This window comes from Myiozetetes cayanensis, unplaced genomic scaffold, assembly GCF_022539395.1.
Source record: "Myiozetetes cayanensis isolate MyiCay16 unplaced genomic scaffold, myiCay2020 scf3, whole genome shotgun sequence".
Classification (NCBI taxonomy): Eukaryota; Metazoa; Chordata; class Aves; order Passeriformes; family Tyrannidae; genus Myiozetetes; species Myiozetetes cayanensis.
The window spans coordinates 30,631,583-30,651,096 of NW_026087521.1; the positions used below are offsets into that span (position 1 = coordinate 30,631,583).

The 19,514-nt window shown below is 42.4% G+C and overlaps 1 protein-coding gene across 1 annotated transcript in view; it reads right to left on the bottom strand.

The window, feature by feature from the left end:
• SLC38A1 (solute carrier family 38 member 1) overlaps positions 1 to 8,098 on the bottom strand; it is a 42,749-nt gene extending 34,651 nt beyond the window's left edge. The window contains exon 1 of the mRNA XM_050324896.1: positions 7,866 to 8,098. The gene's annotated coding sequence lies outside the window, so the exon portion shown is untranslated. The remainder of the gene's footprint in view (positions 1 to 7,865) is intronic.
• Between the last annotated feature and the right edge of the window lie 11,416 nt (positions 8,099 to 19,514).

Below are 19,514 nucleotides of genomic sequence, written 5' to 3' on the forward strand. Positions count from 1 at the left end.
ACACTTTCTCAGAAATGTAGTTTTAAAATTTACATGTGCTCTTAACAATTCCTCAAGGGCCCACCCTGTCTAAACTTCAGGTGCAAAGTTTAAAGGTTAGTCTCGAGGCTAACAGTAGAGCAAGATCTGTTCTTTTCCACTGAAAGAGCAACTAAGCACATGGTTATGGTGGCTGACAGGGCCTGGTACAGCCTGGTGTGAGGACAAAGCTTGGGGCATGTTAACTGAGTCCTTTTAAACTCCTCTACAGAAGAGATTTCCACCACAGACACCAGAAGAAAACTGCTTGGGTATTAAAATGTTGGCACAATAAAATATTTTCAAAATCATTGATTTAAGCTGCTGATAAATAAATGCAGACTGGCAAGCAGAGGGTAGCTTAAGCAGTGACATTCTGGAACAGTCTTCATGGAGACTGCAGGGATAAAATAGTCTACCTATTTTGGAAGAGAAGCACGATCTTTTTATAAAAGGATAAAGCCACAGGAGACGGCAACTGCTGAGATGGCAAGGACCAAGCCCACTGAATCCTAAAGCTTCTTGTGACCGTGAATTCCTAAAATAAACAATTCTTTAAGGGACCTGACAACCTCTGTACCAGGATCTGTATCCCCTGGCATTTAAAAACCTGTGTAATGTTCATCTGAGATTCAAACAGAGAAGATTCTCCTCTGGGCACCGTTTTGCATCATGGTGCCCCAGGAGGATTTTCAGAACTGCCTTGACATTGCCTGTGCTTAATAAATTCCCCATTAAGTGTTTCAAAAGCAGGTGCTGAAATTAGCACTCATGTGAGGTAAACAGCACACTGGAGAGCTGGCTGCACAGCTCACTGACGTGTGGCTCCGGCTTCAGGAGCTGCTGCTCTGGCCCTCTGTCACTGAAACACTGCAGGGCCAGAGCGGCAGGAGCATAGCTCACTGCTTCATCATAAGGAGTGACAAGCTTTGTCTGTTTTAACCAAAACTCTGCTTCTACAGAAAATTAATTGAATGAAGACTTCCACAAGGGCATGTAATGATAGGACAAGGAGGAATGGCTTAAAACTGAAAGAGAGCAGGTTTAGGTTAGGTATTAGGAAGAAATGCTTTACTGGGAGGACGGTGAGGCACTGGAACAAGTTGCCCAGAGAAGTTGTGGATGCCCCATCCCTGGAATTGTTCAAAGCCAGGTTGGATGGGGCTTTGAGCAACCTGGTGTAGTGGAAGGTGTCATTGCCTACGGCGGGGGGGTTGGAACAAGATCATCTTCAAGGTCCCTTTCAAACCAAACTATTCTATGATTCTATAAGATGGAGTGAAATCTTAGTGCAAGCTGAAGCATCAGCAATCATTTCAGCAGATTCCAGCTTTTAGGCAGATAAGTTGCTCTTAAAGCAGCACAACAGTCATCTTTGAATCTGCCTCAGGTTCTTGCTAGGGTGATTTACTAAAAAAACCACCAAAATAAAACCCTGAAACAAACAAACAAAAAAATTGAATGAAATAATGCACTGCACTTCCAAGTATGAGAAAACCTGATCTCAATGCCAAAACACGAGGAGGGTGAGGAGAGAGTGGTGGGGCTGGGGACTGAAATTTTCATTGTCATGGCATGAACTTATCACAGATCTTTTGCAAAGAAAAACTAACATGTCCTTAGCACCTCCATCTGTAAAATTAAGATGATAATAGCAACAATAACACTTAGTTTGTGAAGCTCTTAAAGATTCAGAGAGAAAGGGTGATTAATGTGATACCTGGAATAAAGCACTCTGCAAATCACAAAATTTTTGCCAAGATACAGTTATCTTAGAGATATACAGAGAAAACTCGTTGTCATTGCTAATCACTCTGGGTACCCTCCACAGTCAATGGAGTACAGGCGGTCATATAAATTTCCTCACTTCAAATTCACCCATGTGACATATCGCAGAGCCTAAATGAAATCTACAGTTCCAAAGGACAGTGTTCATGTCAACCAGCCTCATTCCCTGCAAGTCAAATGTCAGCTCCAGGCTTGTCATCTGGCCTCTACAGCAGAGCCTGGCACTGCTGAAGGACAGCTTACCCCAACCCACAGGAGGGGTCTGAAGTCTCACGGAGCTGTTCCCTACAATTGCAATAGCTTTGCTCCCCAAGGGAGATTCAGTGCTAGCATAGCTGAGCTAAGCAAGTTGCCACCTCAGGTGTAGGTGTCACTAATGCTGTGGGAAGAAAAACCCAAACTGTTTCAACTAATAGAAATTCATCGTATGTTGATACTGAGCTATACTGGAAGCAGCATATTTGTACTTTTACAGCCTTTCATTCAAGAAATGTCATAAAAGAAGAGCAAATAAAAATGCTATGTTGGCAAGAGTTCCTAAACTGAGCTTTATTCCTAATTCACATTGAAAGGCAGTAAATAATCATGTGAAGAGTGACTGCAGAAATCCCAGTCACTTCGGTCACTGTAGCTGCTACTCTGTCCATCCTTAAACCTCCCAAAAGGAGAACTTCAAGAGACCTGCCATCGAACCTCTCTCTCCAAACACACACAAAGTAAATCATAAAGAAGAAATTAGAATTTTGCTCTTATTTCAAACTTTTATACACAGATGGTCAACCACTGCTCCTTGAAGCAGGAATAACCCTAAGAGAAAACCAGGAAAGAGTTAATGACCCTTCACGAGGAACCTCGAGGGCCTTTGTTTGATAGCTGACCCAGCCCCTCTGTTTAGTAGAAAAAGCACTGCTCTGGCCTAGGAGCTTGGCTTCTCTTTAAACATTCCATGATGTGTCTTGTAAAACCCTCTATGGATAATTTATTTTGTGTGCTCCTTACAGAGTACGGAAATATTACAACTGACTTCAGGAGGACTATGTGATGACACAAGAAGATAAAATGAAAGTTTTTTTTTCAAGGACACTGAGACCTTCACAAGCCTTTAAAGCACATTCCAAGAACTGTAGCCATTTTCTCTGTTGCCTTCTGAAACATAAAAAAAAAAAAAATCCTTGCAACTCCAGTTTTCTGGACTGTTAAATTCCACAAGAGCAGTAATGGGATCAAAACCTTTGTATATGAAAAAAAATGTAATACAGACAATATATCTTTATTTCTTCAGCGGGTTCAAGCATGAATCCTTTCTGGGCCATACCTGCAAGAGGTGTATTCTCAGAAAACACTTTGCTGGAAGTTGTGTTTTAACGGTAACATCATCACTCTTGGTGGTAATGGTGATGGTTTAATTCACATGTCTTTTTTTTTTTTTCATATCTCATAAATGACATCATTCATAAAATGTCACCTTAAAGCATATGACTGCCCAAAAGCTGAACCAGTATGCAAGAGGCATTTGGGTAATTGGTCAAGTTGGACACCTAGCCCATCTCTGGATATGGTCTTTGTAATGTGCCCTTGCACACCCAAAGGGGAGCTTCATTCACTGTGTGCTTCCCACAGTCAGCCTTGGGATTTGTAAATATCCAAGACACACTAAGCACTTTTAACTACAAAATTCAAGCTAATTTGCTCAAAAGATGAAACGTGACTCAATTTCCTTCTCAAAGGGAGTTTTGCCAAGCTTTTGGTTGGTTACAAGTCATCAGAATCCAGCACTTGATTTTCACACAAGCTGGTTTTAGTCCTGCAAAGCCCAAGATGTGATACGTCTTTGCTCATACTTTTGAAACTTCTTTCAAACTAGAGCAATATGACCAATAAGACACCATGGATATAAACAATGAAACACTGAGCCTGAAACTCTGTGTACAGACTGTTCACTTAAACGAAAAAAAGCAAAAATACTTTATACGAAACAGTATCACGTTGGGAGGGAGGGAAGCAAATATCTCCTTTTTGTTCCGCATTAGTGACACCTGACATGAGGAACATAAAGCTCCAGATTTACTCCTCATCTACAGGAAGGACAAAATGGGGAGATTAGAGAAGAGCCACTGAGATAACAAAGAGCTTGGAAATTAAAGACTGACTCACATCCACTGAGCAAACAGCTGCAGTGCTTGAAATGTCATTGCCTCCAGCTCCTCAGCTCTGCCCCTCTGCAGCAGGCTGCAGCCACAGGAGCAGCGGAAGGAAGCAGGTTTACTCTGGTCCCGCGGTAGCCCAGCCCCAGTTGGGCTCAAGGAGCCACAGAGAACCGACAAGGTGCCAGCACACTGCTGTCCTGCCCATCGGACACAGCACCAGGCTGAAAGCAGTGCAGCAGCCGGAAGGCCTTCGAGCTGCTGCAGCTGTTTCCTTGGTGGCTGTAAATCACCACGTTTCATTTCCAGGCTCCTTCTCTCTCACACAGCTCCCACAGCATGCAGGATGGAAACAGTTAAAAGATAAGGTTGCAATAGAAGGGTTAACTTTGTTCATAAAATCTTATGTGTATGAGGGAATAAAAAATCTTTTGTTATAATTCAACAAGATAAGTTTCATAGACATCCTGTTAATCAAGTAAGTGTCAGTAAAATTAATTACAGACATCTTGCTAAACAAACAAGTATCAGTATCGGTGAAATTTACAACTGATAAGAACTACAGCTTTCATCTCTGACGAATCCCAGATGACCACTTAACAATGAGCCACGCACTGCAACCACAAGCAGATTTACATTCAAAACCCGGGACTTGAAAATGTATAAAAAGGGACATTTACTACATTTTAATGTGTGTCTCGGGTGGAGCGGACTAGCTCCCCAGACCACCCAGCACTGTCTTTGCTTTATTATCGCTTGCTTAATAAATATATCAATGTTTAATTGGAACTGAGTTGTCTAAATTCTTATACCAATTTATAACAAGGTGTGGGGGGGAAACAAATGACACAAGACTTGGGAAGGAAGTGGAAGGAAGCTCAGAAAAGGATGCTATACATCACTCAGAAGTGATGAGCACAAATGTGGATTGTCAACCTTTCTCTTGGTAGTGCATGACCTTGCGCTGCAACAGGAAAATGTTCCTGCTTTTCCCCAACGCTCTCCATACTGCCCTTCCATGCTGCCATAAAGAGAACACAGTCCCAAATTACGTCTCGACAGGCTACTCAGCTGATCAAAGGCAGGCAAATAAGAAACCATAAAATCCCAGTCTGATTCACCCAGTGATTCATTACTTTAGGCAAAACACTTAAAGATGAACCATAAAGGAAAATGGTTTTAAGTACATTTTTGTTTTGAGCCCTTCCCAGTCAATTTAGGAAAGGCATTTGGCAGAGGAATATAGTCACATTTTTTCCTAATTATATTTCTCTGTGAAATCCTCTCAACGGTCTTGGTTTTGAGAAGAGATCCCAGAACGCACTGCCACAAATAAACTCTTGTCTTCCACAGAAAGTGGAGATGCTATATGAGTGGGGCCTTACCGGGCACTGCAACAAAACAGACTACCCAGATGTATTTGTAAGGGTTAAACGGTAGCTTTGAAATTCCTATTTCAATCGATTTTGTACTACAAAGGAAGAACCCTTTGTATAAGTTCATATGTAACTCAGTTGCCTTCTGCCCCAGTTTCCAAGTAATTTCTCTACTTCAGTTTTGACTCTAAGAGACTCACAGTGATATTTATCTGATAAGCTTAGACAAATATTATGAGAGTTGACTGCAAAACATGAAAAAGCTGCCATTTTTCCCAAGAGTAGACACTCAGACTTCTTGGATTGGATTAAGGTCACAGCAGTAAATACCCATCAGAAAGGAATCCGAATTCAGGCTTAAAATATTTAAATATTCCCACAGCATTTCATTTGTCTTCACAATACAAACTTTTAAAGCTCTGGCTATTGTCATGCTACGTGCTACATGGATTTCTACAGAAACTGGCAGGCTGATAGAAAGACAGAGGAGAGTACAGAGGGAAGGAAAGTCCCATTTCTGCTCAGTCACCTCTTTTCCCCTGCCAAAAAAACCAAACACCCAAACCAGAAAACACAGACAAAATGTAGGACAGAGACCCAGGACAAGCAGCCTGCAAGCACAAAGGCTGAGAGAGCCCTGCCTCCCCTTCCATCCTCTAAAACCCTTGTAAAAAGCAGGATTTGGTCATGAAGGATAGTTGATCCTCTGTGTTTTACAGCAGTCTTCAAACAGCCTCAAACAACTCAGAGGATAATCCTCTGCACAGGTGTATGTGGAATGTGACGCTCACCGCCAACAACTGTCTCCCGTCCTCACCTGGGCTAGAAAGCCCAGTTGGTCCAACTACAGCATAAACAGTCTCAAGTGACAAGCCAGAGGATGCTGCAGTGTGCTTCAGTGAAGTGCTCTCTCTATGGTGCCGCTTAAAAAGAAAAAAAAAAAACCTTCCGAAAAGGCAAAGTCAAATAGGAGTCACTCAGTACGACTGTGAAGCAGATCCCATTTTAGTCAGTGAATTTCCATCAAGCCTCAGCAGAAGGCCTCTGCTTACCAGCAATATGGCAGTTCCTAGATTTCAGGCAGGTTTTGCAAGCAGATTTCACAGCCATTTCGGCAGGGGCTCCTAACCTGAAAAGGGCAGTTTTTGATATCTATATCCTTCAGCAACAGATGGAATTTCCTTTTAGAGGCTTTTAAAACAAAGTTGGTATTTTGGTAGCAAATGAAGTAAACGTGAGATGGAAGGATGCTGTTTCTTTCTCTCCCTGTAGCTGTTTTTACTTCTGATCTAAGCATGTTGGACTCAGAATGTAATTTTCTTGGTTTTTCTTTTTATTCCTGGAATGTATTTTATCAACTAACAAGTATCTTTTCCTAACACTTTACTTTTAGAACAATGGCTCTTCTATGTTCTTTTGCCTTTCAAGCACATGTAAAAGCCAGACAAACCTGAAGGTGAATGAAGCACCACAAAGCATAGGTTCCAATCTATAATTTGGACCAGACGTTGGTAGAAATGCCCCACAGGAGTCTGGGACGCTGAATAGCCTAAGGACATGTGGTGAGTTCGGCTGGTGGCACAAGCAGACTATATCTCAACTTCCATAAAGCCAGTTGTCAGATCCGGGGTTTATTTCAGTCCTTCCAATGTCACATAAACAAAGCACGGGTTTACACACCTCCTCATCTCCTCTTTCTCAAGGAGACAGACACATCCTAGCTACAGGTTGCATTACGAACTCTCTGCAAAACAATGGGACAAGCTCCCTGCCACAAGAGCGAGCTGGACGTACACACGTGTACCAGTGCACAACCGGGCATTCACACCGGCCCTTTTTTGTTCTCGTCTTTGCTCATTAAAAGCAACTACCTCAGCTGTTACTATGTATTTACGGGCCCCCACGCACACGCGTGCGCGCCTGCATTTTCCGAATACCGTAGAACTTGCACTGACCCCATAGCAGCGCTGGGTTTAAGGGAAAGGCAAGAACGTTCCACAGCCGGGCAGGGCTACACCGCGGCCGCGCACCGTGCGGGGGCTGCGGCACCCGCGGCCCGGCCGTCACCAGGGGCAAACTCATTTATTATTACTATTACTACTTTTTTTTTTTTTTTTCGCTGCAAGCGGAAGCTCGTAGTTGATGACTACCAGGTTTTTGTTCTATTTCTGCAGGGTTTTTGGTTGGTTTCTTTTCCATGCCCCTCTCAGCAGCTGGCTAGGGCAGCATCGCCCCCCCTCCTTCGGCCCGGCAACGCGCCCCAGCCGCGGGGAGATGCCGCATGGCCGGCCACAGCCCCCGTTCCCTCCCGCCCCGCCAGGCTCCCCCAGCCCCTCCCCGGCTCGCTGCGCGCATTTTTAGGGTTTGGAATGCGCAGCACCCGGGGGCGAGGAGGCACGTTTTGGGGGGGAGGAGGGAGATGCGCAGACGGCGGGGACAAAGCGCGGCGATCTCAGCGCTCCGGCCCGCGCGGCGCGGAGACAAAGGGTGCGCGGGGAGCCGCGGCCCCGTCCCCACGATTGCATCAGCTGCTGCCTACCTTCCCCAGGAGCTGCGGGGATCCCACGAGAAGCGATCCACCCTATCCACCGGGAGCCGGCTGGAGCACCGCGACAAATAATTACAGGGATAACAAGAAATTAAAATTGAAGGAAAAAAAAAAGAAGAAGAAGAAGAAAAAGAGGCGAGGATGCAAGGGAAATTAAACTGGCGAAACGAAGACGGCGAGGAACATACCGCTCCTCCTCCCGCCGCGGGTGTGTGCATGTGGAGGTGGGCGGGCTGGCGGGAGCGCGCCAGGCGCGCCGCCGCGCCGGGCCAGGGGCCGGGGCCGGGGCCGGGGCCGCGCCACCAGGTGCTGCGGGACGCGGGGACGCGGCCGGGCCTGCCCCGCGGGGCCGACGGTCGCACGTGGTCCGGGCAGGGGACCCACGGCGCTCCCCGGCACCCGCGGCTCTCCGGCCCCATGGATGCTCAGCACCTTTCTTTCATTTTTTTTTTTTTTTCTTTCTTTTTCTTTTTTTTAAATTTTTTACTCTTTTTACAACAGAAAATAATTTTTCCCTCTTCACGCCACGATTGCCCACAGGACAACCCCTCCTGGCAGGCAGGTCGGATTTCTGTGGTGTGTGAAATGGCTACGAGAGATCTGGCGTTATCTTGTAACACGATTTCCTGTTTCGTCATGCAAAATGTGTATGTTGAAAATGCTGCCATGCGTTCGAGAGGTCAGAGCATTTCCAACTGGGGCAAGACACCTTTCACAAATACAAGGGGGGATTTGATGCACAAGTGATTTGCTGTAGCTTGTTATTTCCATACTAATTTCTAGAAAGCATTGTATGAGCTTTTTGACTTGGAAAAAACTTTTTAAGAACAAACCTGAAGCAAGATGGCATTGCAACTGTCCTCAGTTTCACCCCACACAACACATGACTCGTGTGGGATATCACAAGGCAAAGAGTAAAAGGATGCTGGATCGTGTAGGTTTTGGGGGCAGTTTGCCTGGTTGCCCACAGTGGGGGAGAACGGCTGCTGGCAAGCTCTCGTGGTAACTCTTCTAGAAGCTTCCTGAGGTGTTTGCTCTGGAATTTCCACTAAATGTTGAAAATGTTGGGTATTCTAAATGTCAGGCTAAAAAGGCAGATGATACACGTTAAGAACTGTGTTTTTCAAATCATTGGATTTGCACGTACAAATTGGATTCCCATATTGGCGCTTCTGCCACATCTTTTTTTCAATAGGGCACTTCATAGAATAGTTTTTGTTGGAAAGATCTTTAAAGGTCATCTAGTCTAATGAACAATGAGCAATGATCAGGGATATCTTCAACTTGATCAGGTTGCTTGGAACCCTGTCCAACCTGACCTTGAATGTTTCCAGGGGTGGACCATCCACCACCTCTCTGGGCAACCTGTTCTAGTGTTTCACCACCCTCTTTGTAATTTCAGAATAAGGAAAAAAATATTTTCCCTTATATCTAATCAAAATTGACCCTCAGTTTAGAACCATCACCCCTTGTCCTACTGCAATAGGCCATGCTAAAAAGTTTGTTACTATTTTTCTTACAGGCCCTCTTTAGGTACTGTAAGACCACAATAAGGTCTCCTTGGACCCTTCTCTTCTCCAGGCTGAACAACAGCAATCTTTCAGCCTTTTCTCATAGAAAGGTGCTTCAACCACATGATCATCTTTGTGGCCCTCCTCTGGACCCTCTCTAACAATGTCTTTACTGTGCTGAGGACCCCAGAGTTCTGTGAATGTGAAACGTTGTGCAAACAGTAATTTAATTAACACCCATCCCGTTGCACCTTGCTAAGACAAGAACCTTATCATCCCAGCAGTAAGAGTGAAGCCCAAGGAAAAGCTAGCTGCCCAAGGGCGTTGAGCCAAGGGCTACTATTGCAACACTTCCTCATGTGAATAAACCTCTGAGTACTCACACCAGAATCATATGCAATCCCAGAGAAATTTCAGGCTGACAAAAGATGTGGGATCGGATTCCAAATTATAGGCTTGACTACCCATCCAGCTCTTCATGCAAGGCACCGTGCCCGAAAGCACAGAAGAAGGTATTTGCAGTTCATTCTGACTCGATTATATTATACATCTTGAACTGAAAATCAACCTCTGCCCCAGATTACTGAATAAAAGTGTGTGTTATATAGTGGATGTGGTCAGGTGGTATTGCTGTAGAGAATAAGAGGAAACTACTTTGTTTCTTTAAAACAGAACATTATCAGGCTATCAGGTGAATGATCATTGATTTGATGTGTTCTGCTACCAGCTTTCATTTTATAGCTGTAAAGGCAGAGTATTTGGTTCTTACCTTGGCATGCACATTCTTAGAATCAAGGCACTTAATTTTTATAGAATTTGAAAAAAAAAATCTTTTTAACATATCTTAATACAGTTCCACAAAATTCTTAGCACTTCTAAGAAATGGAAACTATTTTACTTTGCTCTTCTAGTATTTCAGATTTCTTCACTCTTCCTCTCAATATCTCTCTGATTTTTTATCACTGTTGGTTCTGTTTGCCTTGGTATACTGGGAAACCTTGATGCTTGTGGCACGCATCTTCGAGTTTTTTATGGTTTCTTGTAAATTTTTTTCAACAGATTTTTGTATCGTTCACTTACTGACCTTATTCATTCCTTCTGGGTCTTTATCCTTTTCACTCATAATCTCATTCCCATATCTGGTTTCAGATATACCAAAAAGATTCAGGAATTTTCCTTTATATTTGAGACCCATCATTTTTTTTTTCTCTTGCCCATCATGAAGTGGCAGTTCTCTTCTTGAATGCTTTTTAATGCACTTTTATCTAGTCAAAATAGATCCTCTTTTCTTTCCTCTGAAATAGCCCCGAGCCTTTCTCCACTTTGTTCAAACCTACAGCTTCCAAATATTCTTTAGACTATATTTTGCCAGCCTAAAATGAATCAACAGCCATATTCATTTTCAGAACTACCCTCTGAAGTGCAATGTTCTTACAGAGTCTGGAAAATTCCCTTCTGAACTGTCCTTCAAAAATTGATGCTTATTGACTAACTTTTACTGCCTAATGGAAACTGCTAGTATGCAATAAAAAATATACCTACATAGTAAAAGTGAGCTAAAATCAAGACACCAAATACTTCCTTGGTTTACTAAATTATCACGTGTGAGTATTTAGCAATTTTCTCCACACAGTTTCAGAATGCTGTTTGATTTGGGGTGCATTTCATTGCAAGTGGGACTTGATTGGCTTCTTTGTTGTCTTTTGCTTCCAAATTGCAGCAAAGCCTACCAGACATTCCAAGCACAATTCTTGCACCTGGCACAAAGCCGATGACAGAGCGTCATTAATTTTGTATGATTACCCATTTCAACTATTTTGCCCTCTGGCAAATGTATGGCTACAGCCCAGGGGAATGGAATTGGTTGCTGGAGTTGGAGGTGGATGTGCCTGGGGTGGGGGATTCACAGCTGATATGACAAAGCCTGACAGGTGGAGCTGGAGGTGCTTGCAGAGTTCTCTTCACCTCTATTTTAGTACATCCGTCAGTGGCATGCTTAAACTTACGTGCTAGTGATTGTGTGAAAGAGAGAAGAATAAAAGAGAACAGACCAGGAGTGAAAAGCCACCTTAAGGAGAAAAATCCTGTGTTTTGCAGAGAAGGTGCTTGCTGCCAGAAAGTGACCTTGAAACCTTTGTAATCTCTGACTGCCCTTCAAGAGTGGTCAAGAGTGATGAGGAGGCATAGGGTGTAGGCAGTGGCTATTTTTGCACCTCAGTACTATATCTAAATCAAGTTAAACTAAAATGCACATAGAATTTTGAGGCTGGTTTTTTTCATTGGTTTTGTGTTTTTGGAAAGAAGAATTTGTGTCCATTTGCTGCAGAGCCCATGAACTCAGGTTTCATAAGACAGCATCTAAACCACAGGATGCTCACAGTAGGAGTCAGTACCAGTCCTCTTAACGGAAGTAATTACACAGGGAGAGCCTTTTACCACTAAGGCTTCACAGAGACTCTGGACTCAAAAAGTGTTGCAGGTGTTCTGCAAGGATGAACAACGTACTGGTACCTACTTGGGCTGGGAGTGCCTCAAGCCCAAACCTACCATGGGGTGTGCTGAGGTGGATGTAGTCTTTCTGGGTGGTACAGCAAGCTATTGCACTGCACAGTGCAAATCTCTTCTTTGAAATAAAGTAAAAATTCCAACGAATATCTATGGTTTCTCTAGTCTGCCATTCCAGGATTTGCTAGCAAACAAAAAGAAAGGTTTCTTGGAAATCTATCACCATGTTAAAAGCCTTCTGTTGCTACAAGGGTCCCAATGTTGAATCTGTGAAATTAGCAGAGGAGGGTATTTTGCCTGGCAGCTGAGCAAGGGAGAACATCACTGACTACGATGCATAATGTACGATATGTACATGACTGGTCTTGCATGATACTCTGAAAAAAACTGCCCACGCTTGTCACAGATTTCGTGAACGCTGATAGCATCAACTGTGTTTAAACGTGTTCAGCCGCCTCCAACTCTGCATGTTGAGACAATCAGTTTTCCAGGGCTGCAAAATTTTGTATGCATGTCAGTGACTGTGTGACCATGAGATGTTATCATTTGTTAGTTTTCTGACCAAAGCATGGTATACAACTATGATGACTAATCCTGGTTTAATAGGAGTTGTCCTTTGCTCTTCCCCTTTAGATTCAGGAATTCACACAATAAACCAGGTAGCTGTGCTTTTCTTCTTACCTCCTGATCATCTGTTCTAACTCTTTTCTTTGGTCAGAACAAATGTTTTACTGGCATACAAAGGTTTCAAACTTCTTGCATGAGGTTAAGAAAACAGCAGTGACTAAAACAAAGAGATTTGCAATACAATAGGTGCCTGTAGTGATAGTAAAAGTTTCATTTAAACACACTTTAAAAGTTGGTGTAACAAAATTTTCTTCTGTCTACTTACTTTTAATGTGTTGTTTTTTGATTTCAATTTACAGTGCTATAGACCAAGTTATATGGTCTGAGTAGATCTTTCTGAAATGAGTAAACTTATACTTTGTGGTGACCAAGATGCTGAGTTGTGTTACTACACAAAGATGAGATCCTCTCTCCTTTTCCCCAGTAAAGGATACTTTTTGCAATTCCGTTTGTATAGATTAACTTCAAAGGCTTGCTCAGCATTTTGAGGGACAGTACCTGTTATGTCATGTTGCCAGAAATTGTCCATGCAAATTACAACTCCTAGTCCAACCATAAAAGGCATATCTATGGAGGATGGGATATGTCTAGAAGCGTGAAATAATTGATAACTGTTGTGAATTAAATTATTCTAAGAATACTTAGTTATGTGTTGTATTAAATTATACTAAAGTTAATTTATTTAATCTGGGACCGGCCTGCAGAGCCCAGTAATTGAATTCTCTACTGTTAAGAAAAAGATAGATTAAAAGATAGAGATATATAGAGAGATATATATAAAAGAAAAAAAAACCCCTTAATTCAGTTTGATTGCCAAATATTATATATCTAAATCCATAACATTAATTTAAAGCTTTCAAAGTTGCTGAGCATGTCTCACTGCTACTTAAATCTATAGGAGTTAAGGGAACTCAGTATCTTTAGAGATCAGAGTGCTTATTTCCCTGACTATATATGTTATTAGATGCTGAGCTGTTAGTATCCAGGTTGTACATACTGATCTTAGTGTTATCCAGCAATAATGTATCCTGCAGAAGTTATGGGATCACGAAAAATCATTAAATGGGTGAATTTGGAAAAAAGGAGTGACTTTATTTTGACAATTCTCATCTAAGAAGATGACTTAAGCTTTTCAGGATGGTGAAAAAATGATGAATTCTTTAAATCATCACAGTAAACAACCAACTAATAAATCTTAGCTTTACACACAAAAAATTCATACTCAGGGAGTAGAAGACTAGGTTAAAATTGAGTCCTTTAAGAACATTTTGATGACTAATATTTTTTAAGAGAATAAACCAAAATAAAGCTATTGACACACCTGAGGGCATGTCAGGAAGTATGGCCAAGTCCAGCTGAAATAGTCAGTTTATTTAAAATCTGATGTTGTTAATGCAGCTGTAAAACCAGACAGGTTCCTCATGTGGTGCCCAGTACCCATCCCATATTTCCCCTGGTGTTTACATTAGCTTTTGCAATTCTTTAAAATGCAAACGAATTTCCTTTTCATTAAAACTAGATTAAATCAGTGAAAGCAAAATTTAATCCATAATTTACAAGGCATTGGGTGTTGTATATTCCTGCAAGTCCTTCCCTAGAGATTGTGATAGTGCTGTAGGCCAAGGCAATCCTCTGTGCATGTGTGTTCAGTGGTTATTAAATGTGCATGCCTTTAATAATGTGTTACCTTTAATAATGTGTTTATGGGGGAGTTGAGCCCCTGGTGGTCTAGTGGTAAAGGCGCCGCGCTATCACCGCCGAGGCCCCGGGTTCGATTCCCGGTCAGGGCCACTCCCGGGCAGATGGAGCTCGTTAGCCCTTAAAGGCAACCCACCTACGTCCTAAGGACCTCGCTGCCACCGTCCAAGCTCGCTTGGCCCCGGCAGATGAACCTTAGGATTAAAGGGTGGGCTCAGTTCCGCGCACACTGTGTCTCACCTAAAAAATCCAATGCGCAGGCTGGAAGGTGGAAAGACCTTCCCCGGATCTTCGCTCGCGAAGACTGGCCATTATTATTATGGGGGAGTTAAGTTCTGTAGAAAGAATGTTAAAACTGATAAATTATGTTTATGACATGAAATTTCATGTTATAAATATAGCAAAACTTCCTGATCAACTTGAGACAGGGAAGTCTCGAGCCCTGCTGGTGTGCCTGCTTCCCCTGAGTCTCCCATGCAGCGTGGAGCTGCTCAACACCAGTTGCACCTCACTGACAGGCTATTGAGCTCAAGCTGCAAATATGAAAAAAAGGCAAATGGCAAACAAAAATGTCAAAGTATGCAGCTCTATTAGCAGTCATGCTTGAACACATTCTAAGGTACCTGTGCGGTAACCCATTTCTCTCTCTGGTTTTGGACTTCATATAGCAGCTGTCATTACACTAATGAAGTGATTAGATCTGCTCTGTTGCCTAATTACGGGACTAGAAATGGCATGCATTCCTGCAATCTAGTTAAGTATTCCATATCTGAATCCTCTGATTTCAAGGATAGTGTTTGGGAAATTATCTTTAGAGTGCATAATTTTTTTTTTAAGTACACTTGATTGAAGTGAGGAGTCTATCATATTGTAGAATTATTGATTACATTAAGTATTTTGAACTTACACAGTATTTTTCATTTCAGCATCTCCTAGTATTTTGCTTACAAGTGTCAAGTATTATTAGCCCCACTGCAGATTGAAAACTTGGGGAAAAAAGGAGAATAATTATTTATTTAGGATTCCTATCAAATGTTAGAGGAAGACTAGTTAGTTCAAGATTAGATGTCCTTTCCTTTGATGTCCTTGAGAGGATCCTACAAGCAACAGACCTTTTCTTGCATTTCTTTTGGATGAAAAGGTTTTCCATGCAGGTCCTGGTGCTATAGATTTTCAATACAAAACGAGACTGCTCATAGCCTGCAGTTGGATACAGCACCTACAAGTTTTATTTCCCAGAAGAAATCCCTACTCTTTGTACAATTCCGTATGGTCATATTAATGGTAGGAGCACGATATTACAATAGAAAAGACTTCAGGTGTCTTCCTTAAGTATCAGTATTTACTTCTATAGAGGTAGGTCTGCCTTCATGCCAGCTCCTGACATCTTTGGAGGTGGAAGAAAACTGAACCTGCATCTGTTTTATTGTCTTCCAACAGCTGTATATTTGCCCACCTAAAATGTATTTCAGCACTGTGGACTTATATTCCTCTCCTATCTGGGCTTACATCCTTTAGTGTCCTATCTGGGACACTTGCTGCCACCAGAAGTTGAACATCTGAGTGAAGACTGCCTGCCTTGTCCTACAGCCTCTTCTGACAAGCACGTTAGCAGAAGATGCTGTTAACTTAGCAATGCATACAACTAGTTATGTACCTTCTTACAGCAAACAAGATAATGATTATCAGTGGAACATACACAGCTCAAACATTGGCAGGGGCTCTTCACACTGGAAAAGGGATTCAGTAGTTTTGATTCCCACTGCTTTCACTCATCTAGAGGTCCCTCCTGTTTTACCATCTTTTTCACATTGCTTACTCAGAAGATGAAGAAAACAGGTAACATTTTAATAAGACTGTGTCAGAGGTAAAGTGCAATAAAATTTCTAAGACCCATGTAAAATTTTAAAAGCTGCTTTGAGAAACTTTATCCTGAGGTAAGTGATAGAAGAAAAAATTCTTACAAGATCATGCTTTACCAGTAGACCTGGTGTATAAAGCTCTGAATAACCAGAAGACAGAAGATATATTACAATTTTAAAAATCCTGTATATAGGTTTAGAACTTGTATTTTGTGCAAGAACTTGACTGTATTTTGTTAAGTGTGTGCTTAGTCTAAAATGTCCATTTGAAAATGCTGTCTTTCTAAAGCCTTATCTTGGCAGCAAACCATAGCCTGATCCTGCAAATTTTGTGCACTCAGGTACTGAAGTCGCATTGGAAATATTATTATGGACTAGTGTACATAGCCCAGTGTGTTTTTAGTATTACCATCATGGCCTAATGCAGATGTAAAAGTAAGGATTAACTAGATTTTGTAAAGGTGTTCTGAAACATTCAAGTTCATTGCAAATGCTACCTGGTTCAGGTTCTGGATGCTTTTCTAAAAGATTGTCGTCTAATATTGCTGTTTTCAGAAGGAGTCGTGGTGCTGGTTTTGCAGAGTCCATCACTCCTCCATGTGTGTGCAGGGGGGCTGTGGGAAGTCACCTCTGGCAATCTCAGCCAGCATTAAGGCTGACTGGAAGCTTCTTGAAGTCAATGAAGGCAGAAACATACATAAAACATACTCTGTGCTGAAGGGCTTTCTGAAATTTGGTCCATAATGGTGAGTCCAGGATGTAAAGATACAAATACTTGCTTGGAAGTTACAGGGGTCTAGGGGGAAGGAGGATTCTGGGGAGGAGCATGCCTCCCTAGTAGGCTATAGTTGCACAGCCAGCTCATTTGCTTTGAGCCAGGCTGGGGCACACATCCAGGTTAGGAACAACACTATTCCAAGCCTTGAGCTCAGATTAGTTCCCATAATGGCCACTGCACAGGCAGAAACAGGCAGGTGGTGCACAGGCAGTTTGCTTCTCTGAATCCTGAGATAGCATTTTTAATCTACGGTAGTTTTCAACAAGAACTTGTCTGGTACCTGAGTTCCCACTGCTGGACAAGGGATTTTTTTTTTTCTCCCACACCTTCATATTCCCTTTCCAGACTGGGTATTCAAAAGTCCCTGCTGCACTGCTGTTTCAGTTCCCTAGAGTAGGGCCCTTCCTGGGACCCAGGCAGCCTCAGTGGAGGCATACCAATGTGAGGTGACAGGGGCAGCATTGGGGTGACTGGGACCAGAGCAGGGTCACAGCACTGTCAGACCTGGTGAGGGCTGCCTCATAACACAGGGAAGGGGTCTGGTCATGCAAACCTCTGGTAAATCTCAGAGAGGATGCTCTATATGCCGGGCTGGAGGGAGCATGTAGCTCATTCCAACTCCCTCCAGCAGTGACCACGGTCCTATAGGAGCTGTACAGATCTCTGGGTTGTAAAACTGCATTTATTCCTGTATCCAGGTAAGTGGAACTGTTCTGCAATTTTCCTTGAGTTTTGCACTTTTTGGTTTTTGCACTAAAGTCTGGCTTATTGAGGAGGTGAGAGGTGGGAAAACCTGGTTGTCAAGTGGCATATTGGCAGCAGACAAAAAGTAGCCAAGCTCAGCCACAGACTCCCCTCCTCTATTTTTAGTTGAGACAGGACAAATCCAGCCTCTCAACTTCCCCCAAGCCACCTAATGCTTGGAGCATGCCTGGCATTGGAAACGTCAAGATTTTGATTGTGGTTTTAAGAAACCCAAATCAGGACCTTAAATGAAAGAGGGATCAAACTTTGGAGCATGCCCACTGCCCAAAAAAACCCAGCAGCCTGTGTTACAGGGAACCAGGAAACTAAAAACATGGTATATCAGAACTTGATTCACTTGCATAATTCTGTTTGAACAAGTTCTGGATTTAAACAGGGGAGTCACTGATAGCCAATTGCTGGGAACCTCACCCCACGCACAGTAAATATTCAGCAAGCAAAGAGGCAGCCTCCATAAATGATCAAGAAGCTCTTGAAGCTTACAGCACTATGCAGTTATTACAGTCTGAGCATTTTTTAAGCAGAGCAAATATTTGCTTTCAATTTCATGGCTAGCTGTTGCCAGCGACGCATGCAGCCTCTATGGGCACAAGCATTCACTGGCTCCTTGTTTTCCTTTTGGTTTTCATGCAGGAGAAGGGTTCAGTGCCAATATGTAGTATTACAAATATAAAACTATTTGCTTTTCTCTGACGTTCAGCTGGTTTGAAATGGCTACTGATGCTTTTCATATAATTTCTCACGTGGATTACACAAACACGTGCCACTCACAACAAACACTGCTGCTCATGACTCATTAAGTTGTGCTCACTAACCAGGTAATCAATTGCCTGAAAATGTTGCAACAACAGAGTTGATGAGCTGTGTAATGTGAAGAGGATGGTAACACAACCAAAGGCCACCTTCTTAAGGCCTTTTGCACACAACAGTGCTGCGTTGGGACTTCTAAAAACGGAGTCACTTTTTTCTCATCATTTTAGTCTCATGCTTGGAAAATGTTGGGATTGAAATTTATGTTATTTCCCCTGCCTTTTTCCTTACCTTTTTCCTTTTATTTAGGCTAGGTTACATCATAGATAACATTATATCACATTACATCATGGGAAAGGTGGAGCACCAATGTTATTAGTTAAGGACAGACAAAACTTTCTTTTTTTGCTACCTTCAGGGCATAACACTTTGCTAATTAAAACATCCCACTGCCAGCTCACCTGCATTGCCCAGTATGTTGATCCAGACCTCATCCCAGTATGCCCTATGAACACAGGGACAGCAAGCACACCCTGTACTCTCACTCATCTTGGTGATAAAATGCAAAATCTAGATGGTCCCTCTGGAGCTGTTTGAGTATTTGGATATTTACTTGCATGCTCTCAAAATTTTAGAGTCCACACTGCACATTTGAAGAGTGAAATAAAACTTTTAAAAATAATTAAAAATAACTTTTCAAACTAGTGTTGAACTGCTCTTGGAAAATATTCAGCTACTAACAAAAATGACTGTCACCCCCCCTGCATTTATCCAGTTTAAAAATACTGTGCCATGCAGAATTTTCTCATATTTCATTCACAAGTCTGTAATTTTCTCTAAGAATTTATTTCTTACTATGGAAATGTTTATTTTCTCTTATGCTGGTGATGCTAATTCTTGAAATGTTTCTATCATTGTCATGCTGCTGCAGTAAAACTTGCCCTTTGATTTCTAGGCATTTGTATTATTCTGTATTAGCACATCATGAGAAATGGCAATGAAAGAGGACAGAATTCATGGAGATGAGGTGCACTAACACATGTTGGCAAGCTGAGGTTTGTATGCTGAGTAAAGCAAACTATTGAGCACACATGGCCTTCTCCGGGCAAGATATAGAAGCAAATTGGCAGAAGTGGAGGGAAGC